At 37.5% G+C, this 24,052-nt stretch overlaps 1 protein-coding gene across 1 annotated transcript in view; it reads left to right on the top strand.

Moving 5' to 3' along the window:
* The window catches only part of FBXL4 (F-box and leucine rich repeat protein 4), an 86,970-nt gene that overhangs the window by 42,795 nt on the left and 20,123 nt on the right, over positions 1-24,052 (top strand). The gene's annotated exons all lie outside the window — the stretch shown is intronic.

The following is a 24,052-nucleotide window of genomic DNA, read 5'->3' as shown; positions in this document are numbered from 1 at the left end:
CGTCTCTAGGACTTCTTTCCAGATCACCACATACATAGCATTTGACTCTTTTCATTAACTGTGTAGTATAGGTTAGACCATAATCTATTCAACCATTCCCCAAGTGATCAACTTTCAGGCTTTTCCAGTTGTTTTTCTTTTACAAATTATCTAGCAATAACATTCTTTTGTGCGGAGTTTTGCATATACATGCTATTATTGCTGTAGGATACAGTCAAATTGTGTTGCTGGATCAAAGAGGATGTGCCTGGGCCCCTGTAGTAAACACCCACTTACTGTCATATACTTGTTTCCTCTACTCAGTCATGTTGACCTTCTTTCTATTACTTGAACATATTCTGATCTGGTCTCAGCTTATGGCTCTTGCTTTTCTGCCTGTCTAGAATATTCTTCCAGCTTATTACATGGCTGCCCTTTTCTTAGCTCAGTGTTCAAGTATTTTTTTTTTCAGAGATCACTTTTTGACATTGATTAAAAGTTAGTCACCCCCTTCTAGTTTGTTTCTTCTGTATCATCCAGTTTTATTTCCTTCTTAGCATCTGTATCACTCTGAAGTGATTTTATTTGTTTTCTTGCTAATATCTATCTCCTTACACTGGGATATAAATGTCATGAAGGTAGGAGCCTTGTACATCTTTCTCATTGCTGTATTTCTAACGTCTAGAATGGTACTTGGTAAGATTGGTCATTTGATAAATATTTACTAAATGAATGCATAAGATAACCAAATTACTTGTTTAAAATGGTATACCAGATGCTTTCCCGCTGTAGCGAACCCTGGCCTGTCTTGAATGTTACCTTTTCCAGTTTTTCCTGGTGTTTAACCTCTGGTATTTCAGTTTTCTTTTCTCTAAAATGGAGAGAATAAAAATACAGATCTCAGGGTCATTGTGAGAACTAAATTACATGTAAAGTGCAAATTACATGTAAAGTGCCTAGAGGGTGCATAGAACATAGTAAACTCTCAGTACTCTCAATAAATAAATATTAGTACTAATAGTGTCATCGTGGCAGTTTTGTAGTATGTTTTACTCTATGGTAGGGAAAGTCTCATCTCTATTCTTTTTAAACATTTCTGTTAATCCTTGTATATTCTTCTTCCAGTTGTATCTTTCAGCAAGGATTTTATTAGAAGTACATTCATTTTATTTCATTTTGCTCTTTAATAAGGCTTTCTATTGTTCATGTAAGCCTTGTTTTACATCCAAGAGCATATTATAGTTTTCTTCACTTAGGTCTTTTATCTTTCTGGTTAAAAGATTTATCTCTTGCATTTTATAGTCTCAGATACTGTTTCCTCTTCTATTTAATTTTGATTGGTTATTGTTAAAATTTATTGTTTTTTGTATATTTATCTGGTATCTGCTCACCTTACTGAATGCTCATATGTTCTAATAACTTTTTACTTATGTCTTTTGGATTTTCTAATGATACGATTATATAATCCCAAAATTAATACACTTTTTCTTTCTTTTTCAATATTTAAAGTGTTGCTTCATTAGATAGAATGTAATAAGTAATGTGGAATAAATAGAGTCATAATAGGTATACTAGTCTTATTTTTATAGAGTGGGGATGTCTTATTGTTTCATCTTAAAAATATTTATACAACAAATATTTGACTACCTGTTATGTGCCAGGCACCGTTTTAGGCATTGGAACTTTAGTATCAAACTAAGCAGACAGGTCCTCATTCAGCTTACTAATTTTATATGTTTGATGTTGCTAACTGCTAAGTAGTTTTTATCATATCTAAGTAATTTTAGCATTTTATCATTCTTGTTTGATTAAGAATATTTTATCAAAAATGTGTATTACTTTTTAAGCCTCCATTAATGAGTGCATTCATCTTTTTGTTCTTTTATTTATCAGTATAATGACTTATGTTGAATAGTCCTTGCATCCCTGCATGTTTTTAATTTAATACAAAACGAGGTTAGTTTCCTAATATTTTGGAGCCAAATTGCCTGAATTTGAATTCTAGTTTTATCCCTTAAGAGTTGTTAACTTGAGGAAGTTTCTTGACCCCGTGCTTCAGCTTTCATTTCTATAAAATGGAGGTAATAATAGTATGCATCACAAAGACTTTTTATGAGGGTTAAATGATTTCATATACATGAAGTATCTATAACAGTGCCTGGTTCATAATAAATATTCTTTAAGGATTTATATTATAACTAACTTACATCTGCTTTCTTAAGTGAGATTGAGCTGTGGTTTTCCTTTTCATGCTATTTTATCAGGTTTGGGGCTAAGATTATGACAGCATAGCAAAATGATTTGGGAAACTCCCATTTTTCTCTTTGCTCTGGCATAACTGGAATAGATGGAAATTACCTGTTATAGAATTCACCTATAAAACCATTTGGGCATATAGCCTTTTTTATTGGTAGATCAGAGTATATACCTTTTTATAGATAAGGTGTTTGTTCTAATCTATGGAAGCCTGAGTATGTGAGTAGAAGAGCTTCTATTTAATACAGTATTTTCAATGTGGGGCAGAATGTTTAGCTTGAGTTTCCCTGGTGACCTGGTATGGTAGAAAGAAGACTGATTCTAATTCTGGCCCAGTGGCTTAATGATCTAGGTTGAGTCACATAGTTTCTCAAATTCCCAGATTCTTTTTTTGTAAAATCAAAGGGCTATTGTCCCTGAATGTCAGCTTAAAGGTAATATTAGCCCATATTTTCATTTGTCTGTCATGAAATGACTTAGCATTTGTGAGTATAAAATTGTCAGCTATCTTTTTCTTGGGTAGGTCTGTCCATTCTTAAATCATACCCTACCTTATTTTTGTTGGTATTTAACTATTTTATATAATACTATGTATTATAAACTCTGAGATCCTTTGAGCAAGATAGTGCCTCATTTAAAAATTTTCTGGTTAAATTTAGCTTTAAGAAGAAGTATAGCACAATTATTAAACAAATCTTCAAGAAGGAAAATAAGGTAAGAACCAAGAAATTATATTAACTTGCTAGGTACCTTACATCTATGGTGATTTTTAAAAAAAAAAATATCCCATGGGATGCTTTTGAAATGTTCTATATTAACATGATCTAGATGTTAGGAAATCATTAAGTGGTCTAGTTTTCTTTAATTAACCTTAAGAAACTGATAGAATATGACTATATGTTCCTTAAATCATTTTCTTTTATTTTTATTAATTTCAGGTATACAATATAATGATTCAGCAATTCTGTACATTAGTTCTCATAGTGTTAAATGTCTTCTTGATCCCCTTTCTCTGTTTTATCTATCCTCCCATTCACCATCCCTCTGACAACTACCCAGTTGTTCTTTGTATTTAAGACTGTCTCTTTTTTCCTTTGTTCATTTGTTTCTTAAATTCCACATACGAGTATATTTTTTAAAAGTGTGATTTATAAAGGACTGAGAAGATTTCCTCTTTCAGGAGTGGAGATCTATGCATATGTATCTAAGTCTAGATAGCTCATCTCCAGCTTCTCTCAGTTACTTCAGTATAGATGTAAAATCATTATATGAATCCATTAAATAAAATTTGTGTTGTACCCTACGTTACTACCTCTTAAAGTTTATTTTTATTAGTCCATCTGCTAAAATATTATAAAAATAATTCATAAATTTATACAATTTTTCTGACATTGAATATGTAAAAAATTTATAAAATTAAATTTCAATGATTTATAGTTGACTTACAATAAAATAAAAAATAATGCTATTTCAGTGATATAAATGGGAAAATCCAAAATTGGGAAAAACCCAGGCAATGTGTACTTTTACTGCTTCTCCAGTCTGTATTCAATGCTCTCCACCTATACACTCTACTCACTACTGTTGTCTTCTCATCCTTGGGCTCTATATCACACACCGACGTGGATACTAAGGAGCTCACAGGAATAAAGGGAGAAGGCAGCAAAATCAGCTGGCCTCTTTTAACAAGCAGAAGCTATAACACTGGTATTTGTATCAATCTGCAGACACTTCCCTCTTCACTTAAGCAAAGCATTGCATCACCCCTTCTTTCTTCCATGCGTGTACATTTCCTCTCCTGCACTCAGTGGTGGTGGATAAAGAGCAAACCGGGAATAAGAGGACACGATGTAGAGGCCTGGCTTCTCTCTAAGCCTTCCTTGTAATCACTGGCAGTACATTCAGATGTTATAAACTGTTTTTTTAAAAAAAGGAACAGCAATTAATCTTCAATGCCTCTGTTTGCTCTAAGGAAATATGTGAGAAGAAAAAGAAGATACAAACTCAAACTTCTTGAGAAAAAATTTTTTAAACAAGGGATACAAATTATCCAGTGCCACTTTTATACCCATTTTTCTAAATTCTACAAAGTTCTAAAATAAGCAAAAATTAATATTATAAAATGTTGTCTGTTACAGCATTTAACTTCAGAGAGGTCAGGTTTATGATTTAGTTGAGTTACTCTTTATGTATCTGTATATAATTTAACACTAATGAACACAGTGCATCCATGCCATTTTATAAGACTTTTGTCTGTGTGCATAGTGGACAAAGCTTTAGTCGATATTGGGGCCTGGGTTTTAATCCCAAAGTTTGAGAAAGCTTCCTTAATATATTCTGTTTGCTATCCTAGACATTTTGCATATAATTTAATCCTTTACAGTAGTCAAAGTAGGTGTCACTCTCATCTTATAGATGATCAAATGAAGGTTCCAAAAGATTAGTGACTTTCCTAGTGGCACAGGCAATAAGTTAGAGTCAGGCTTTGAAACCAGCTTTGGTGGTTTTAGTGTTATAGTTAAAATTATAAGATATATAAAAGCTTATAGAATGGTGGTTATTCCAATAATTTGGCTGCCTCTATTTAAACCAGAGAGTTTTCCTTATTACCTATTCCTTTTCTAGTTTGCAATTGGTAAGTAAGTATAACATTGTAACTAACATACACAACATCGTGATCCAGTGTAAAATAGAAACTACTAAGTTATATTCTATAAATATCTTCTAGTTGAAACTACCATAGGGAAGTGGAATTTTTGTCTTTTATTTTTATTATGAACAAACTTACTTTGAGTCTTAGTTGTTCTGCATTTATAAGTAAGTTATTCAAATTATATATATATATATATTCAAATTACATTTAAGTAATAGTTTGTGGAATCAGTACGTAATAAACTGCTTTAAGCATAATTTATATAGGCCAATTCTCAATATTATACCATAGTGGAGAGTAGCATTGGGACAGATAATCCCACAAATAATTTTGGCATGTGAAATGATGTGTTGTTGATGTCTAGTGGTATGTCCTTAAGTGGCTAGCCATAGCCAGGCGTGTTGCAGGTCTGATTAGTCAATAAGACTGAGAACCCAGGAAAATGAAAGTATAATAGGTTCAGAATTGCCTTGTATGCTGGTAGGTAGATCCTGGCATACTGATGGGGCCCCTTCCTGAGTGAGTGGTGAAACAGGCAGTGAGCACAGGGCAGTGGGCTTCTCTCTCCCTGACAGATTTTACCGTCACGGCTGCTGCATTGACCACTGAGCCTCATGCATAGTCTTGTCAGGAACTCGGGTTGTATCCTGGTGCATATCCTTTGTGCTGCTTGATTGCTGCTTTGGTAGTAAACTAAAATGAGAGTAACTTTAAAATAAGCCCTAGGTGTCATTGTCACCAATTTTTGAGCCCAGCTTTTATTTGGCCTGGTTCATTTAAAAAGTCAAACCTATAAAAAGAAAAAACAGAGTAAAATGGTGGTTTCCAGGGGGATAAGGGGTGGCGGGAGATAAGATGGATGGTGTTTAATGGTACAAACGTGTAACGTGTAATAAATAAGCCAAAGAGATCTGATGGGCAGTATAATGAATATGGACAATAATATTATACTGTAATGATATATTTTTTATCAAAAAAAAAAAAAAAGAAAAAAGAAAAGAAAAGATTTTCCTGCCCAGCTCCACTGCTTTGGCTGATGCTGTAGCTGGTACCCTACAGTGAGAGAAAGCAGCAGTAGTATCTTGTTGAGACTTTAGCTGTGATTAAAACTTTTGCTTAGTAGTAGCGTCCAGGTATCTGATTCACATGCTATTTGATAATTTAAAAACTGGAAAGATATTTGTTATTTAGTCTGTATCATGGACCTAAGTCATCCAACTCAGTTCTTATTTTGGTTTTTCCACTTAAAAGATTTATGTGCTTGGTTAAGTCACTTGTACTAAGCTGAATGTTTGTCTATTTAAAAAACCAAGCTTAGCCTATCACATAGGCTATTGAGAAGACCAAATCAGGTTGTATGTTTAAAAGAACCACGCACTTTATAAATTAGATGAACTTGTGTAAATGTGAAAATGGTAGTATAGATTTACTCAACATGACCCTACACAAATATTTCCATCTCCATGAAGTATTATAGATCTTCTAAATGGAAGTATCTTTCCCATCATGTGCAAAGGGAGATTTAGGCTGAATTATCTCTTTCACCCTTTTGATTTATTTCTGGTGAAAGGAATATTCATTCCTAACTTGCAAACTCCATTATTGGAAGAACCATGTTTGACTGTATACTTCTTCACGACTAGTAAAGAACAGTGTCTGGTGTTATAGAATTTATGTAGTAGGTATTCAGTAAACGTGTGTTGAATGAATAATAGCTATCTCTTATCAATTCATTTTTTTCATTATTAGATAAGCACATGTATTAAGCAGATGGATGGTTAGATCTGAACTTGAAAAACTTGTAAGAAAATATTTGAACTGTATCTGTTCCGAATTCTTAGCCCTAAAAGATAGTGAAATATAGTTCAACTTGTTTTTTTCATTTCATGAGATCTCTTTCATTTTTTAGATGTTTAGAGTTGAGATGAGAAATTGTTTCGTCAGAGAAATAACAAATGTCTTCTTAAAACGCAACCAAAAAAAAAAAAAACACTAAATAAGCTATTTGGAGAGTTAGTGGTCTCCTTTTGTTGAATTTCACTGGACGCAGAGCAGTAAACATATGCCTTGTAAGAAACAAGATAGTATTGTGATAAAGAGAGACAAAGTGGACCGGTGTGCAGTCAGCCCAAATGCATACTAAAAATGTCACTGGCTTGTGCTTAGTCGAGGAGTGGTCCGCGTTGGGCAACCTTTTTAGAAGAAATGACCCTTGAGCCAAGACTTGGGCCTTGTTTACTGCATGTTCCCAGAGTAACTAGTGAAATGGGTTGGTAAATAGGGTAACTTTCTTTTTAATGAATTTGGTGGATCTTTTAGGTTGTATAGATACCATTTTAGCCAAAAGATGGGAACTTAGGGGTGCCCGGGTGGCACAGCGGTTAAGCGTCTGCCTTCGGCTCAGGGTGTGATCCCGGTGTTATGGGATCGAGCCCCACATCAGGCCTCTTCCGCTATGAGCCTGCTTCTTCCTCTCCCACTCCCCGTGCTTGTGTTCCCTCTCTCACTGGCTGTCTCTATCTCTGTCAAATAAATAAATAATATCTTAAAAAAAAAAAAAAAGATGGACTTAGAGCAGAAAGGAAAGAAACTTTTGTTGAGCTTTGGATCTTCTGCTATTCGTGACAAAGAGGTAAATTGTAATAGAGTGAGGTATATGGTGATAGGAAGGATTTGTGTCAGTCCCATTGGTCCTTTTCTTCTCTGTTGACAAGATTCTTACTATGTATATTAAGAATTGATTACAGTCACTTCTTCTGCCATACATGATGATGTATTTTCATGAGAGGAGGGCTGTAAAAATTTAACTCATTAAATAGACTTTTAAATACTTAAAAGGAAACCTTTTATTTCAAAATAATTTTAGACTTAAAGAAAAGTGGCATAAAAAGTAGATTCCCCTACCATGTGCATAACTTTTCCCTGAACCATTTGGAAATAAGTGGAAGATATAGTTCTTTGCTGTAAAGGGGCATGTATCTGCAACCTACTCTTAAATGCTTGTTATGAGCTGAATTGTGTCTCTCCCAAATTCATGTGTAGCTCATAATGTGACTGTATTTGGAGAAAGGGTCTTTCAAGAGGTAATTAAGGTTAAATGAGGTCATCAGAGTGGGCCCTAATCCAGTATGACTGGTGTCCTTATAAGAAGAGGAGATCAGGACACAGACACAGGCAGAGGGAAGAGCCTGTGAAGACAGGAGAAGAATACGGCCAGTGTCAAGCCAAGAAAAGAGGCTTCAGAAGAAACTAACCCTGCTGCCACCTTAATTTCAGACTTCTAGCCTCCAGAATTGTGCAAAAATAAATTTCTGTTGTTTAACCTCCTAGTCTATGGTACATTGTTACAGCAGCCCTAATCAACTAATACAACTCGTAGAGGATGGCATAACAATAACTTTTTAACACATTGCATAAGAAGTGTCTTTAAGAGCAATCCTGTGCCTTGACTAAAACAATCTGGATTAATGTTAGAAGTTTGAGCCTGTTTACTTTTTCTTTGTTTGTAAAAAATATATATATATATAAATCTAGAATGGGTGTGAGATGGGGCATGATAGTAGCTCAGTAAGAATGTCATTCTGTTGCTTAGCAGCAGACAAGAAAACCAAGTGTGTTTTTTAAAAGTTGGAGTTATAAATGGAACACCTGCATCCAGTTTTGATTGCCTCACTTCAAGAATGATAGAGCATAAATTGAAAGAATCTGAAGAAGTGAAAAAACTGATTATAGGTATTGTGGGGGACTAGCGTATGACAGTAATCCACAAGTACGGTTCGGCAGCTGTTTACTGGGCCTACCAGGGCAGGGACGACAGTTTCAAGGACCCCACTGCCTTCATCTTCACCAACTAGAAGACAACAGAAGCAGTCGATCTTTACTTCTGTTGGTTATCAGCACTCTCCTCATATTTTCTTTTTTCTGCGCCAGTTTATTTGGTAGAGAGGAGATACACAAGTAAAAATGCATTCCACCCTGCGCCTCAGCTGTCCCGCAAAAGATACATAAACTGTCTTTTGAAAACAGAATGATTTGATTTAATGCCATGAATTTGCTTTCGGACACAGAGATAATGGTGGTCTCCGTACTGCATTCTTACTTGATTTAAAGAATACATTATTGTATACTGCTAAGTAGAAGCAGGGATGGCCTTTCCTTTAATGGAGTCAGTGCAGCTAACAGACTCAAATGAACGGGATGGCCACTCACTTAACAGAACCAGTGTGGATAACTGAGACCAAGAGGAGAAATGGATACAGGAAAAACCTACATTGGTCATCTAAATTGACTAATGCAGGTGGTCATTGGCTAACTGCCACTTAAATACAGTCCACTTCAGACAGATTAATTTGGTTAGATAACATGTAAAGCGAAAGGATATTAATAGTTACTTTGTTCTTAAAATTTTTTAAAGATTTTATTTATTTGAGAGAAAGAGCGAGTGAGAAAGAGAGAGCATGAGTGAAGGTGCAGGGCAGAGGAAGAGGGACAAGCCAAGTCCCCGCTGAGCAGGGAGCCCGACACAGGGCTGGATCCCAGGACCCCAAGATCACAACCCAAGCCAAAGGTAGATCCTTAACCAACTGAGCCACCCAGGTACCCCTATTCTTAAACAGAATTAAGAGTTAAGAGTTTTAATAACTTTTAATATATATAACTTATTATCATATACTAAAAGTTAACAACTTTTAAAGTCTTCAATATATGTCTCCAGGCAAGAATATACTTTTTTTTTTTATGTTAGTCACCATACAGTACATCCCTGGTTTCCGATGTAAAGTTCAATGATTCATTAGTTGCATATAACACCCAATGCACCATGCAATATGTGCCCTCCTTACTACCCATCACCGGTCTATCCCATTCCCCCACCCCCCTCCCCTCTGGAGGCCCTCAGTTTGTTTCTCATAGTCCATAGTCTCTCATGCTTCATTCCTCCTTCTGATTACCCCCCCTTTCTTTATCCCTTTCTTCCCCTACCGATCTTCCTAGTTCTTATGTTCCATAGATGAGAGAAATCATATAATTGTCTTTCTCTGCTTGACTTATTTCACTTAGCATTATCTCCTCCAGTGCCGTCCATGTTGCAGCAAATGTTGAGAACTCATTCTTTCTGATAGCTGAGTAATATTCCATTATATATGGACCACAACTTCTTAATCCAGCCATCTGTTGAAGGGCATCTCGGTTCCTTCCACGATTTAGCTATTGTGGACAATGCTGCTATGAACACTGGGGTGCATATACTTCTTTTTATCCTGACAGGCTTTATAGAAGTTCCAGTGGGAATATGAGGCTTTTGGTCTGGTTGAGTATATATGGCTGTGGTTCGTTCAGGGTCAAGGTTCATTTAGTTCTGAGAAGCCTGACTTGTCAGTGCAGTGAGGCAGGATGTGGGGGCAGTGTCATCTCTTGGGGATCAGACTCGTTATCGTCCACCAGTAAGTCAGGTGTAAGAAATCTACCTGGCTAGGACATCATTCGTGGGACGTAGCTGACGAGCACATTCTCTCACTGTTGACATATCACAAGGGAAAACAAATTATAGTTATAAGACTTATTTGGTGAGAGCCATTCTCTTAGAATGAGAACACTGAGAGTTATGTGACTTAAATGATGAAAGGCACCAGCACAGAATAGGTGGACACTTCCAGCTTAACAGGAAAGAAGATAGATAAAGTCTTTGGACTAATGCACTCTCTTTAAATGAACAGTGTCAACCAGCATATGCCTCAGGCTCCTCTTACGTGCTTCTTTGACAGTCCAACCCTCACCCTTCTGATTGAAACATTCTTTTTTTATATAATCAGTAAGGTTACTGTCAAGTCCAGCTTGTGTGGAAACTGCCGTGACTTTGTGACAGCAGATCTCTGCCGTCATCCGTTATGGGTTGATATGGAAATTGGTCAGTTTAGTGATCAGTGAGCAAGGCTGTATTCAACTGTATGATTATAGAAGAGATCCACTACAGTGGTACAGATAGCTTCTGAATGAGGCTCCAGGGCAGGGCCAGCGTGTGTGATGTAGTCTAAGATTCTGTTCTGTTACACACTTCTGCTTTGGGAATTTAACAAATTATTTGAACCGTGTTCTGATATTCAGTTGTGATTATGTATCATTATATAATCTATACCATATTGTATATTTAAACTGTATAAAAGAGAACAATTTGTAGTAGACGGTTCATAGCAAATCTCTGTAAAGTAATTGAATTTAAATATTCTAGAATGATGGTTGTTTCTACATATAGCTAGTTGCAAGTGCTTTAAACAGTTCTCAAAATAACTTCTTTTTGTAAGATTTTATTTATTTATTTATTTATTTATTTATTTATTTATTTATTTATCAGAGAGAAAGAGAGCATAGGCAGGGTGAGCAGCAGGTAGAGGGAGAAGCAGGCTCCCCACTGAGCAAGGAGTCTGATGTAGAACTTGTTCCAAGGCCCTGGGATCATGACCTGAGCTGAAGAAGACACTTAACGACTGAACCACCCAGGCGTCCCACAAAATACTTCTTTTGTTCTATAATCCCCTTCCTCAAATTTATTGAGATTGGAACACTGGGGCAAAAAAAAAAAATTAGAGGAAGATTCATACATATATGTGTATTTTTTTTTTTTTAAGTAATCTCCATGCCCAGTGTGGGGCTTGAACTCATTACCCAGAGATTCAGGGTCACATGCTCTTCCAGCTGAACCAGCCAGGTGCCCCCATACATATATGTGTATTTTAAATTCTACTAATTGATTGTGTTCTTTGGATTTCTTTGGTGATATTTGTTACGCAAATTTATGAATTTTCACGTAGTGAATATACTTTTATAAAATCCCATCTCTTTAGTTGTAGATATTATTCTGATGTGTTCGAAATATAATCAGTGAAAGTACACTTGTTTGTGATCAGGTGATGTCAATAGTCTCTATATTTTAGCTGATATATGTCTGTAATATATAAACTTATAATGTTCCTTTAGAATGTTTTCTAGGAATCATTTTTTAAAGTAGAGAATACTGATTTGGAATCCTACTGTCCTGTATTAAGAATGTTATATTTAAGGGTTGCATTCTTTATTAAAGATAAGCAACAATTAATTTTAAGTGAGCAACAAAGTCTATAAACTAGTTATAACAACTATAAACCTGTATTAATATAAAATGGTGAACATGGTACTGCACACATCGGCTAAACAATGTCTCACTGTATTATAAAATGTATATAGGTATGCATAACTATAACTCTAAACCATAAATCTGGACTGTCTAAAACTTCTATGTGAGTATAATAAACATCAGTTATCATCTTACTAAGTATTTTTGCTTAGCACTTTAGAAGTCTGGAGGATGGAAGGTTATGTAGTTTATGAGTAGCATTTCTTAAAAAAACTGTGAATGTGAAAATTTGAATTTCCTTCTTTGACCTCTTAATAAATTTCCTTATAACAAGCAGAGGCATTAATGGTAATTCTCCGTAACGTATAGTTATCCACTGGATTTTGAAGCTGTTGAACAGGGTTAGTAGGTAGATTTTAGGTAGAATGCAAAAGGATTCTTTCTCTAGGAGCATATATTCTGCTACCAGATGCCAACATTCACCTATGGGAGTATTTTGATAATTCTGTAGGTGAAATTAACATGGATCCAGTCACTCCTTAGTGAATTCCTTTCCATGGTGATTTAAATAGGGTTGGGCCTTAGTTTAAAAATTACAGACTCAATTGAAAATGAATCTGCTGTCTTGCATTATTAAAGCTGATAACTACTTAAATTGTATTTTAATTTTATAGAGCTACTCTTGTGCTTCTATTGAATTTTACAGAACTAACCAGCAGAATTTGTGGACTTGGGGATTTAATAGCTATCTTAATTCTTAAATAAGAGGTTCATACAATTTTTCACTTTTTATTTCTGCGTTTCTTTTTCATAGCACATTTGATAATGTAGCTTTAGTCTGTCCATTTGTGTGTTCTAGACATTTAGAAGTGCTGCAAGTACTCATTATGGTAGAATTGTTTTCTTAAGTAGGGGTGGGCAAACTTTTTTCGTGAAGGCCCAGATAGTAAATACCTTAGGCCTTGTAGGCCATTTGATCTCGGTCACAACTACTTAGCCCTGCTGTTGTAGTGTAAAAACAGCCATAGACAATACATAAACAATTGGGTGTGCCTTTGTTCCAATAAAACATTATTTACAAAAGCAGGCAGTAGGCTAGATTTGGCCTGTGGGCAATAGTGTATCAACTCCTGCTCTAAATCGTGGAGTCTGTGGTCTCCCCCAAATCAGGCCCTTTTTTATCTGGAAACGAAGAGTTCATTTCTCTTTAGTTTCTCCTGTTTCAGCATCACTAGCAGTACTTTAATTCTGAATACTAACAGTATACAGAAAGAATACCCTAAAGATATTCTAGGAGGAAATTGGTTAATTGGACTTAGATTGCAAACTATTATTGTCTTCTCTAAACCTGGGTATTCCCAGAGTATCTGGCTTCTCATGAGCTCTGCTTGAGAAAGTCATGAAACTGCAAACTTGTACTTCTTCACCTCAGTGCTATCTGTCAGCCCTTTTGTATATCTCTATTTGACTCCTAGTTGCATTCCTCACAGCATCTTTCCCAAGGTCATCCTTGTTTCCTGTAGCCATCGCCTCCAACCCCTTGTATGGCAGTCTTAGCATTTCATCTCCCGTCTCTTATTTAGCAAAGTTGTGTGATAGCATTCAACATGAATCTCTTTTTTTATTATTATGTTAGTCGCCATACAGTACATCACTAGTTTTTGATGTAGTGTTCCATGATTCATTATTTGCATTTAATACCCAGTGCTCATTACAACATGTGCCCTCCTTAATACCCATCACTGGGCTACCCCATTCTCCCAACCCCCTCCCCTCTGAAACCCTCAGGTTGTTTCTCAGAGTCCATAGTCTCTCATGGTTTGTCTTCCCCTCTGATTTCCCCCCTTCAGTTTTCCCTAATGTCCTCCATGCTATTCCTTGTGTTCCACATATGAATGAAACCATATGATAATTGTCTTTCTCTGTTTGACTTATTTCACTTAGCATAATCCCCTCCAGTTCCATCCATGTCAATGCAAATGATGGGTGTTCATCCTTTCTGATGGCTGAGTAATATTCCATTGTATGTATGAACCACATCTTCTTTATCCATTCATCTGTTGAAGGGCATCTTGGCTCCTTCCACAGTTTGGCTATTGTGGACATTGCTGCTATGAACATTGGGGTGCATATGCCCCTTCTCTTTACTACATCTATATCTTTGGGGTAAATACCCAGTAGTGCAATTGCTGGGTCATAGGGTAATTCTATTTTTAACTTTTTGAGAATCCTCCATACTATTTTCCAAAGTGACTGTACCAACTTGCATTCCCACCAACAGTGTAAGAGCGTTCTCCTTTCTCCACATCCTCTCCAACATTTGTTGTTTCCTGCCTTGTCAATTTTTGCCATTCTAACTGGTGTAAGGTGGTATCTCAATGTGGTTTTGATTTGAATTTCTGCTATGGCTAAGATTTTGAACATTTTGCATGTGTCTGTTAGCCATTCGTATGTCTTCTTTGGAGAAGTGTCTGTTCATGTCTTCTGCCTATTTTTTGACTTATTTGTTTTTTGGGTGTTGAGTTTGAGAAGTTCTTTATAGATTTTGTATACCAGCCCTTTATCTGTAATGTCATTTGCAAATATCTTCTTCCATTCCATGGGTTGCCTCTTAGTTTTGTTGACCATTTCCTCTGCTATGCAGAAACTTTTTATCTTGATGAAGTCCCAAAAGTTCACTTTTGCTTTTGTTTCCCTTGCCTTTGGAGACGTGTCCTGAAAAAAGTTGCTGTGGCTGATGTCAAAGAGGTTACTGCCTGTGTTCTCCTCTAGGATTTTTGTGGATTCCTGTCTCACATTGAGGTCTTTCATCCATTTAGAGTTTATCTTTGTGTTTGGTGTAAGAGAATGGTCGAGTTTCATTCTTCTGTTTATAGCTGTCCAATTTTCCCAGCACCATTTATTGAAAAGGCTGTCTTTTTTCCAATGGATATTTTTTCCTGACTTTTTGAAGATTAGTTGACCATAGAGTTGAGGGTCCATTTCTGGAGACTCTGTTCTATTCCATTGATCTATGTGTCTGTTTTTGTGCCAATACCGTGCTGTCTTGGTGATCACAGCTTTGTAATACAGTTTAATCAGGCAATGTGATGCTCCCAGCTTTGTTTTTCTTTTTCAACATTTCTTGGCAATTTGGGGTCTTTTCTGGTTCCATACAAATTTTAGGATTGTTTGTTCCAGCTCTTTGAAAAATGCCGATGGTATTTTGAAAGTGTAGATTGCTCTGGGCAGCATAGACATTTTAACAATGTTTATTCTTCCAATCCATGAGCATGGAATGTTTTTCCATCTTTTTTGTGTCTTCTTCAATTTCTTTCATAAGTGTTCTATAGTTTCTAGAGGATAGATCCTTTACCTCTTTGATTAGGTTTATTCCTAGGTATCTTATAGCTTTTAGTGCTATTGTGAATGGAATCGATTGCCTAATTTCTCATTCTACAGTTACATTGTTAGTGTATAGAAAAGCAACCAATTCCTGTGCATTGAGTTTGTATCCTGCCGCATTGCTGAATTGCTGTATGAGTTCTGGTAATTTGGTGGTGGAGTCTTTTGGGTTTTCCACATAAAGTATCATGTCATCTGTGAAGAGAGAGAGTTTGACTACTTCTTTGCCAATTTGAATACCTTTTATTTCTTTTTGTTGTCTGATTGCTGATGCTAGGACTTCCAGTAGTATGTTGAACAGTAGTGGCAAGAGTGGGCATCCTTGTCGTGTTCCTGATCTTTCTCCCCATTGAGAATGATATTCACTTTGGGCTTTTCATAAATGGTTTTTATGAAATTGAGGAATGTTCCCTCTATCCCTACACTCGGAAGAATTTCAATCAGGAAACAGTGCTGTATTTTGTCAAATACTTTTTCTGCATCAGTCGAGAGGATCATATGGTTCTTGTCTTTTCTTTTATTAATGTGTTCTGTCACATTGATTGATGTGCAAATGTTGAACCACCCTTGCATCCCAGGAATAAATCCCACCTAGTCGTGATGGATAATCCTTTTAATGTACTTTTGGATCCTCTTGGCTAGGATTTTGGTGAGTATTTTGGCATCCATATTCATCAGGGATATTGGTCTGTAATTCTCCTTTTTGATGGGATCTTTGCCTTTGGGATTAAGGTAATACCGACCTCTTAGAATGAGTTTAGAAGTTTTCCTTCCATTTCTATTTTTTGAAACAGCTTCAGAAATATAGGTATTATTTCTTCTTTAAATGTTTGGTAGAATTCCCCTGGGAATCCATCAGGCCCTGGCTTTATTTATTGGCGTATAGTTGCTGATAATAATTTCTAATAATTGTTTCTCTTTCCTTTGTGTTAGTCGTGATCGCTTCCCTTTCATTCATAATCTTATTAATTTGGGTCCTTTCTCTTTTCTTTTGGATAAGTCTGGCCAGTGGTTTATTGATCTTATTAATTCTTTCAAAGAACCAGCTTCTAGTTTTGTTGATATGCTGTACTGTTTTTCTGATTTCTATTTCATTGATCTCTGCTCTAATCTATTATTTCTCTTCTCCTGCTTGGTTTAGGTTTTATTTTCTGTTCTTTTTCAGTTCCTTTAGGTGTAAGTTTAGCTTGTGTGTTTGGGATTTTTCTACTTTTTTGAGTGAGGCTTAGATGGCTATGTATTTTCCCCTTACGACTGCCTCTGCAGTATCCCATAGGTTTTGAACTGCTGTGTTTTCGTTCTCATTGGTTTCCATGAATTGTTTAAGTTCTTCTTTAATTTCCTGGTTGACCCAAACATTCTTTAGCAGGATGGTCTTTAGCTTTCAAGTGTTTGAATTCTTTCCAAATTTTTCCTTGTGATTGAGTTCCAGTTTCCAAAGCACTGTGGTCTGAAAATATGCAGGGAATACTGTCAGTCTTTTGGTATCGGTTGAGACCTCATTTGTGACTCAGTACGTGGTCTATTCTTGAGAAATTTCCTTGTGCATTTGAGAAGAATGAGTATTCTGTTGTTTTAGGGTGGAATGTTGTGTATATATCTATGAAGTCCATCTGGTCCAATGTATCATTCAAAGCTCTTGTTTCTTTGTTGATCTTCTGCTTAGATGATCTGTCTATTGCTGAGAGTGGAATGTTGAAGTCTCCTACTAGTAAAATATTATTATCAATATGATTCTTTATTTTGGTTAACAGTTGGCTTATGTAGGTGGCTGGTTCCATGTTGGGAGCATAGATATTTACAATTGTTAGATCTTTTAGTTGGATAGGCCCTTTAAGAATGATATAATGTCCCTTTGTATCTCTTATTACAGTCTTTAGCTTAAAATCTGGTTTGTCTGATATGGGAATTGCTACCCCAGCTTTCTTTTGCGGTCCATTGGTATGAAAAATGGTTCTCCATCCCCTCAGTCTGGATGTGTCTTCAGGTTCAAAATGAATCTCTCGTAGACAGCATATGGATGGGTCATGTCTTTTTATCCGACCTGCAGCCCTGTGCTATATCATGGGAGCATTTAGGCTGTTCATGTTGAGAGTGACTGTTGAAAGATATGATTTTAGTGCCACCATGTTGCCTTGAAGTCCCTGTTTCTATAGATTGTCTCTGTAAATTTCCGGTCTATATTACTCTTGGGGTCTTTCTTCTTTTATAGAAACCCCCCTTGATATTTTTTTGCAGGGCTGCCTTAGTTGGTCACATATTCTTTCAGTTTCTGCCAGTCTTGGAAGCTCCTTGTCTTTCCATCCATTCTGAATGACAGCCTTGCTGGATAAAGTATCCTTGGCTGCATGTTCTTCTCAGTTAGTACCCTGAATATGTCTTGCCAGCCCTTTCTGGCTTGCCAGGTCTCTGTGGATAGGTCTGACGTTATTCTGATGTTCCTCCCTCTGTATGTAAGAAATCTCTTCCCCTTGCCGTTTTCTAGATTGTTTCCTTAGATCTACGATTTGTGAGTTGTACAGTTGTATGTCTTGGTGTCTGTCTGTTCTCATTGATCTTGGGAGGGGTCCTCTCTGCCTCTTGGACACGAATGCTTGTTTCCTTCCCCAGATTAGAGAAGTTCTCAGCTATGATTTGCTCAAATATATCTTCTAGTCCTCTCTCTCTCTCTCTCCACCCCCTCAGGGATCCCAGTAATTCAGACATTGGAACATTTCGTGGCATCATTAATCTCAGTCTGATCTCTTGGGCTTTTAGGTGTTTATCCCAGGCCTTCTCGGCTTCTTTCTTTTCTATCATCTTATCTTCTAGCTCACTGATTCATTCTTCTGTCTCATTTATCCTGGTTGTCAGAGTATCCAGTTTAGACTGCATCTCATTCATAGCATTTTTTTAAAGATTTTATTTATTTTTTATTTTTTTAAAGATTTTATTTATTTATTTAACAGAGATAGAGACAGCCAGCGAGAGAGGGAACACAAGTAGGGGGAGTGGGAGAGGAAGAAGCAGGCTTCACAGCAGAGGAGCCTGATGTGGGGCTCGATCCCATAATGCCGAGATCACGCCCTGAGCCGAAGGCAGACGCTTAACCGCTGTGCTACCCAGGTGCCCCAAAGATTTTATTTATTTATTTATTTATTTGACAGAGAGATGGCCAGAGAGAGAGGGAACACAAGCAGGGAGAGGAAGAAGCAGGCTCACAGTGGAGGAGCCTGATGCGGGGCTCGATCCCATAACTCCAGGATCACGCCCTGAGCCAAAGGCAGATGCTTAACGACTGAGCCACCCAGGTGCCCCCATTCATAGCATTTTTAAGTTCGGCCTGATTAGATCTCATTTCTTCCCTTAGAGATTCTATATTGTTGCTAATATTTTTCTCAAGCCTAGATATCGACTTCATAATTGCTACTCTGAATTCTGTCTCTGACATCTTGCTTATATCCATATCCATTAGGTCTATGGTAGAGGCCATAATGATTTTTTTCTTTGTTGGGGGTTCCTCCTCTTGAGGGGTGGTTGAGGGACTGTACAGAGTCCAAAGTATTAACCATGACCCAAGCAAGATGCACCTGTTTTATAGGGACCCTAGGGTTGCTTTCCTCTTGCTCTTCCAGCCTGTCTTCTGGGGAAGGGGCCTGCAGCGCTGTTACTCATGCAACCCTGCTTGGGTGGAGTCGCCCTGCCCCCTGTTGGGGCGGGGGGGGGGNTGTGGGGCGGGGGGGGGGGTGCTCAGTGGAAACCGGTTTTTTGAGCTTTTGCTCTCTGGCAACTTTCCACGTCTCTTCTGTCTCTTCTGTCTCTTCCGAGAGTCAGAGACGAAATGCCCACACCCAAACCTCTGACCCAGAGCAGAGAAATTGTAGTCTGCTCTTCTCTGAGCTCTCCAGGACACAGTCTCCGTTTCTGTCTCCGCTGCTAAAAACCCACAGCCTCCCCAGCGGTGTGCCCCACAGCAACTCTCCCAGAGGTTGATCCCAGGGCAGGGCGTGTCTCTGCCCTTTGCACTTCTAAAACCAAGAGCTGCCCTGGTTTGTGTACGTGCACTCGGGGCTGCACTAAAGTCCTTTACCTGCTGTTACTGGTCTGCAAGTCTGTGCCGGTCCCCAGCGCCGGACACTTTTGTGCTCCTGTGTTGTATCACCTTCGCAGCACCAGATTATGTTGGCTCTCTCCCCCTTCTGTTTATCTTCTGAAATCTACCTGTAGAATCACGGCTCTGTCCTTCATACCTAACTACCGCCAGAGATTTTCTGCTTGTAGAGATATATGTTCTTACATCTCAGGCTGATTTCGTGGGTGTTCAGAATGGTTTGGTAGATATCCAGCTAAATTCAGAGGACCGGTTGAAATTGGGTCCCCTACTCCTCTGCCATCTTGCCTCTCCCTCTGAAAGACTGACATGAATCTCTTTTATTCTTGTTTCTTTTTTAAGGTGGGAATGAAAATAATAGTTCTCTCTACTATTAAATGAATTTTTAATTGGCAATTTAATGTGCAGACTGTGTAAGTTATTGTAGAGTATTTGCATGAATGTACAGTATGCCATGAATTCCTCTTCTGTGGCTTGAAATTCCTCCAGAATGCATCTACCATTACATAAAATGTTTTCTAGATATACAGTTATGAGAATTTTAATTCAAAAGTGTGTTGTCTATGCCTCAAAGTTACAATCTTTAAGCCGAATGGTAAGCAATAGATACAGCTCCTCTGAGGAGCAGTCCAGACAGGTTAATATGGTGTTCTTGGCAATAAATGTTTTTGTCTTGTCTTAATTAGAAGAACTGCTTTAACAGGAATTCATCTCAGACTTTACCAAGAGAATCTTATTGTCCCAACGTGGGAGTAGTCAGAGCTAGGTGACTGTTAGATGGCTGTCTAAGCCACCCCAGGGATTGGATGGAAATCTTAGAGAAAGGAGGAATTTGGGCTTGGGCACATATACCAAAAAGTATATAGTGACCCAGTATCGGCTGGACCTCATGGTCAGAACTGAGCCAAACCTCTCCTGGTTCTGCAGTATCCCCTTACTGCTGCAGAGCAAGCCCGCCGTACTTTCAGAAGTCCTGGTTCTCGATGAGGGCAATCTGCAAGACCGTTGGCCAGGGAAGAATAAAAATAGTGAGATCAGGGAATGGGAGTTCAAAGAAGTAAATGAAAGCATCTTTTAAAATGGAACAAGAAATTATGGGACACACACTGAAACAGCAAGGACAAGTAGTTGTGGAAAAGAACTAGTTAGAAATCTAGGAAATAAACAGTAGTTATTGTTATAAAAAATTGGTTAAAATCTACATTGGACACAATTGCTAAATTAGAAGAAGAGGTTTGAGGAATGCACTTAAACTTGTAAAAACTTTGAATATCAGGCACCGTGCATCTCACACACACACACACACACACACACACACACACACACGTACATACCCCTCAGTTAATCCTCATAGTAATCCTATTCATTGATGTTATAAATACATATTGTGTCTACTCTGTATTGCCAGTTACTATATTATTTATTTATTGTTGTACATAGATTACCTTCAAACTGAGTGACTTAAAATAGCTGACATTCATAATGTCACATAGCTTCTGTAGATGAGGAATCTGGGAGCTGTTTGGCTGGATAGTTTTGGCCCAGGGTCTAAACAAGGTTGCAGTCATCTCAGAGCTTGACTGCAGCTGGAGGACTAGCTTCCAAGCATACACACATGGCCATCAGCAAAATTCTTTGTTAGCCATTGGGCAAAGTCCTCTGTTACTCTCTGCGGGGGCTTCTCCGTAGGCTTTCTTTCTCCCATGTCCTTATGACATGGGAGCTGGCTTTTCCTGAGTGAACAGCAGGGGAGGGTGGAACCAAGGGGAACCATAGCCCTTTTATAACTATGTTAGAGTTCTCCAAAGAAACAGAAATAAGAGAGAGAGAGAGAGAGAGAGAGAGAGTGTGTGTGTGTGTGTGTTGTGTATGTAGCTTTATTCTAAGGAACTAGCTCACATAATTATGGAGGCTGGCAAGTCAGAAGGCCCACAGGGTGGGTCTGCAAGCTGGAGACCCAGGAGAGTACGTGGCATAGTTCAGTCCAAATCCAATGGCCTGAAAACCAGGAGAGCTGATGTTCCAGTCTGAAGGGTAGCAAACTTGAGACCCAGGAAGAGTTGATGTTTCAGTGTTGTTTTGGAGTCAGGAATAAGCTGATGGCCCAGGCTGAAGACCACCAGGCAGGAAGAATTCTCGTAACTTGGAGGAAAGTCAGCCTTTTGTTCTATTCAGATCTTTGATGATGGATGAGGCCCATCCACGTTAGGGAGTTAACTGCTTTCAGTCTACTGATTTGAATATTGATCTCATCCAAAACCATCCTGTCAGAAACACCCAGAATAATGTTTGACCAAACATCTGGGTACCCTGTGGCCCAGTCAAGTTGACACGTAAATTAACCATCACAATAACATAACATACCATCACGTCTGCCATGTTCTTTTTTTGGAAGTAAGTCAGGAAGTTCAGCCCCCTCTTAAAGGAGAACTGTCTCTGGAAGGAAGAAGTATAGAATAGTTTATGGACATATTTTTTTTTAAGATTTTTTAATTTCTTTATTCAACAGAGATAGAGACAGCCAGCGAGAGAGGGAACACAAGCAGGGGGAGTGGGAGAGGAAGAAGCAGGCTCATACAGGAAGAGCCTGATGTGGGGCTCGATCCCATAACGCCGGGATCACGCCCGGAGCCGAAGGCAGACGCTTAACCGCTGTGCCACCCAGGCGCCCCTATGGACATATTTTTTAAACTACTGTAGGCACTGGTCTTGGGAGATTCCAATGTTCATTAGTAGGAGTTCTAGAAGAAGAAAGGCGGGGGGGGGGGCAAATGATAGAGAAACAATATTTGAAGAGAAAATTGTTAAGAATCTTTGTCTTTCATAATGAAAGATGCAAGTCTTTGAATCAGATGTTCACGCAGGAAACGAAACAGTTAAATGAAAATAAATCTTTATACACACCATGATGAAACTGCAGAATATGAGATAAAGGGATAAGAGCTACTGGAGAGAAAAGACATATTACCTACAGAGGAAGACAATTAGACTGCCAGTAGACTTTTTATCAAAATAATAGTGGTTAATAGGTAATGGTGTAACGCTTTCAAAGTGATGAAAGAAAGTAACTGTCATCCTAAAATTTTAAGCCTGGGTAAATTTTCATTCAAGATTAAGGGAAAATATAAAGACTAAATAAGGTATTTAACTTTCTGTGACTCACATTCCTTATCTATAAGTTCCTTATCTATAAATAAATGGGAATAGGAGTGCCTGGGTGGCTCAGTCCATTAAGCATCTGACTTTGGCTCAGGTCATGATCTTAGGGGCCTGGGATCAAGCCCTGCATTGGGATCTCTGCTCAGCGGGCAGTCTGCTTGTCCCTCTTCCTCTGCCCCTTCCCCCGCTTGTGCTTGCTCTCTCTCTCTCTTTTTCTCACAAATAAATGAAATCTTTATAAGTAAATAGGAATAACAATATCTATCTTAAATAGGAATAATAATATCTACCTTATAGTTTATTATCCGATGTGTTTACTGATATATCCCAAGTGTCTGTAAAGTGCCTAACACAGAGTAGACATTCAATAAATATTTATTAAATGAGTAAATGAGTGTGTAGGGTTGTTGTGAGGACTAAATGTATAAGCAATAGGGTTGTTGTGAGGATTAATATGCAATTTATAGCAGTACCTGACATGTTAATAACTACTGTATAAATGTGTGTTGTTGTTAAGATTTTACCGCTCACACTCACTATAAGAACTATTAAAAATATTCAACAAGAAGAAAAATTCAGTGAGAAGGTATCAGATACAATCAACAGTTATGACACAGAAATGGATAAAATGCCAATAAAACCAGTCAACCTATGGGGTCAACTATGGGCAGTTATTTTTCAAAAATATAGTTCTATATGTTTTTCAATAAATATAGTACTGTACATGCATTTTCTCTTCCTTGTGGTTTTATTAATAACATTTTCTTATATCTAGCTTGCTTTATTGTAAAACTAAAGCTGTAATAATGCTATAATAATACAGATACAAAGTATGTGTTTAACTGACTTTATGTTTTTGGTAAGGCTTCCAGTTAACTGTAGGCTAGTAGTAGTTAAGTATTGAGGGAGTCAAAAATTATACTCATGGATTTTTGACTATGCAGAAGTCAGCACCCCAACTCTGATATTCTTCAAGGATCAACTATAATGACCATGGGGGAAGAAAGAAAGAAAAACTAATCTTTCTGTATTACTTTTAAAAAAGTAAACTAAAATCTTTAAGGTGATTCAGAAATTGATATGAAAGAGCAAAGGACCAGGAACAGTTAAGAGTTTTGAAGAATGAGGAAAAGGAGTTTGCCTTATCCCCTTTATAAACTTATTGTAAAGTATAATAATTAAGACTGAAGTGTTGGTGCAGGGAGAGGCAAGCAGACAAGAGGAACAAAATGATCCAGAAATAAACTCATGTATGTATGTATATATACATGGAAACTTGAAACACAACAGAAGGCACTACAAATGGGTAAATAAGGTAGAATCTTCAATAAGTTGAACCAGGAAAAGTGGTTATTCTTAAGGAAAAAAATGAAATTTGATATCCTGCCATGTGTGAAAATCCATTACAGTTGGGTTAAAAACC

Source organism: Ailuropoda melanoleuca, chromosome 10, assembly GCF_002007445.2.
Source record: "Ailuropoda melanoleuca isolate Jingjing chromosome 10, ASM200744v2, whole genome shotgun sequence".
NCBI lineage: Eukaryota > Metazoa > Chordata > Mammalia > Carnivora > Ursidae > Ailuropoda > Ailuropoda melanoleuca.
This window is presented reverse-complemented; position numbering and strand designations above follow the sequence as displayed.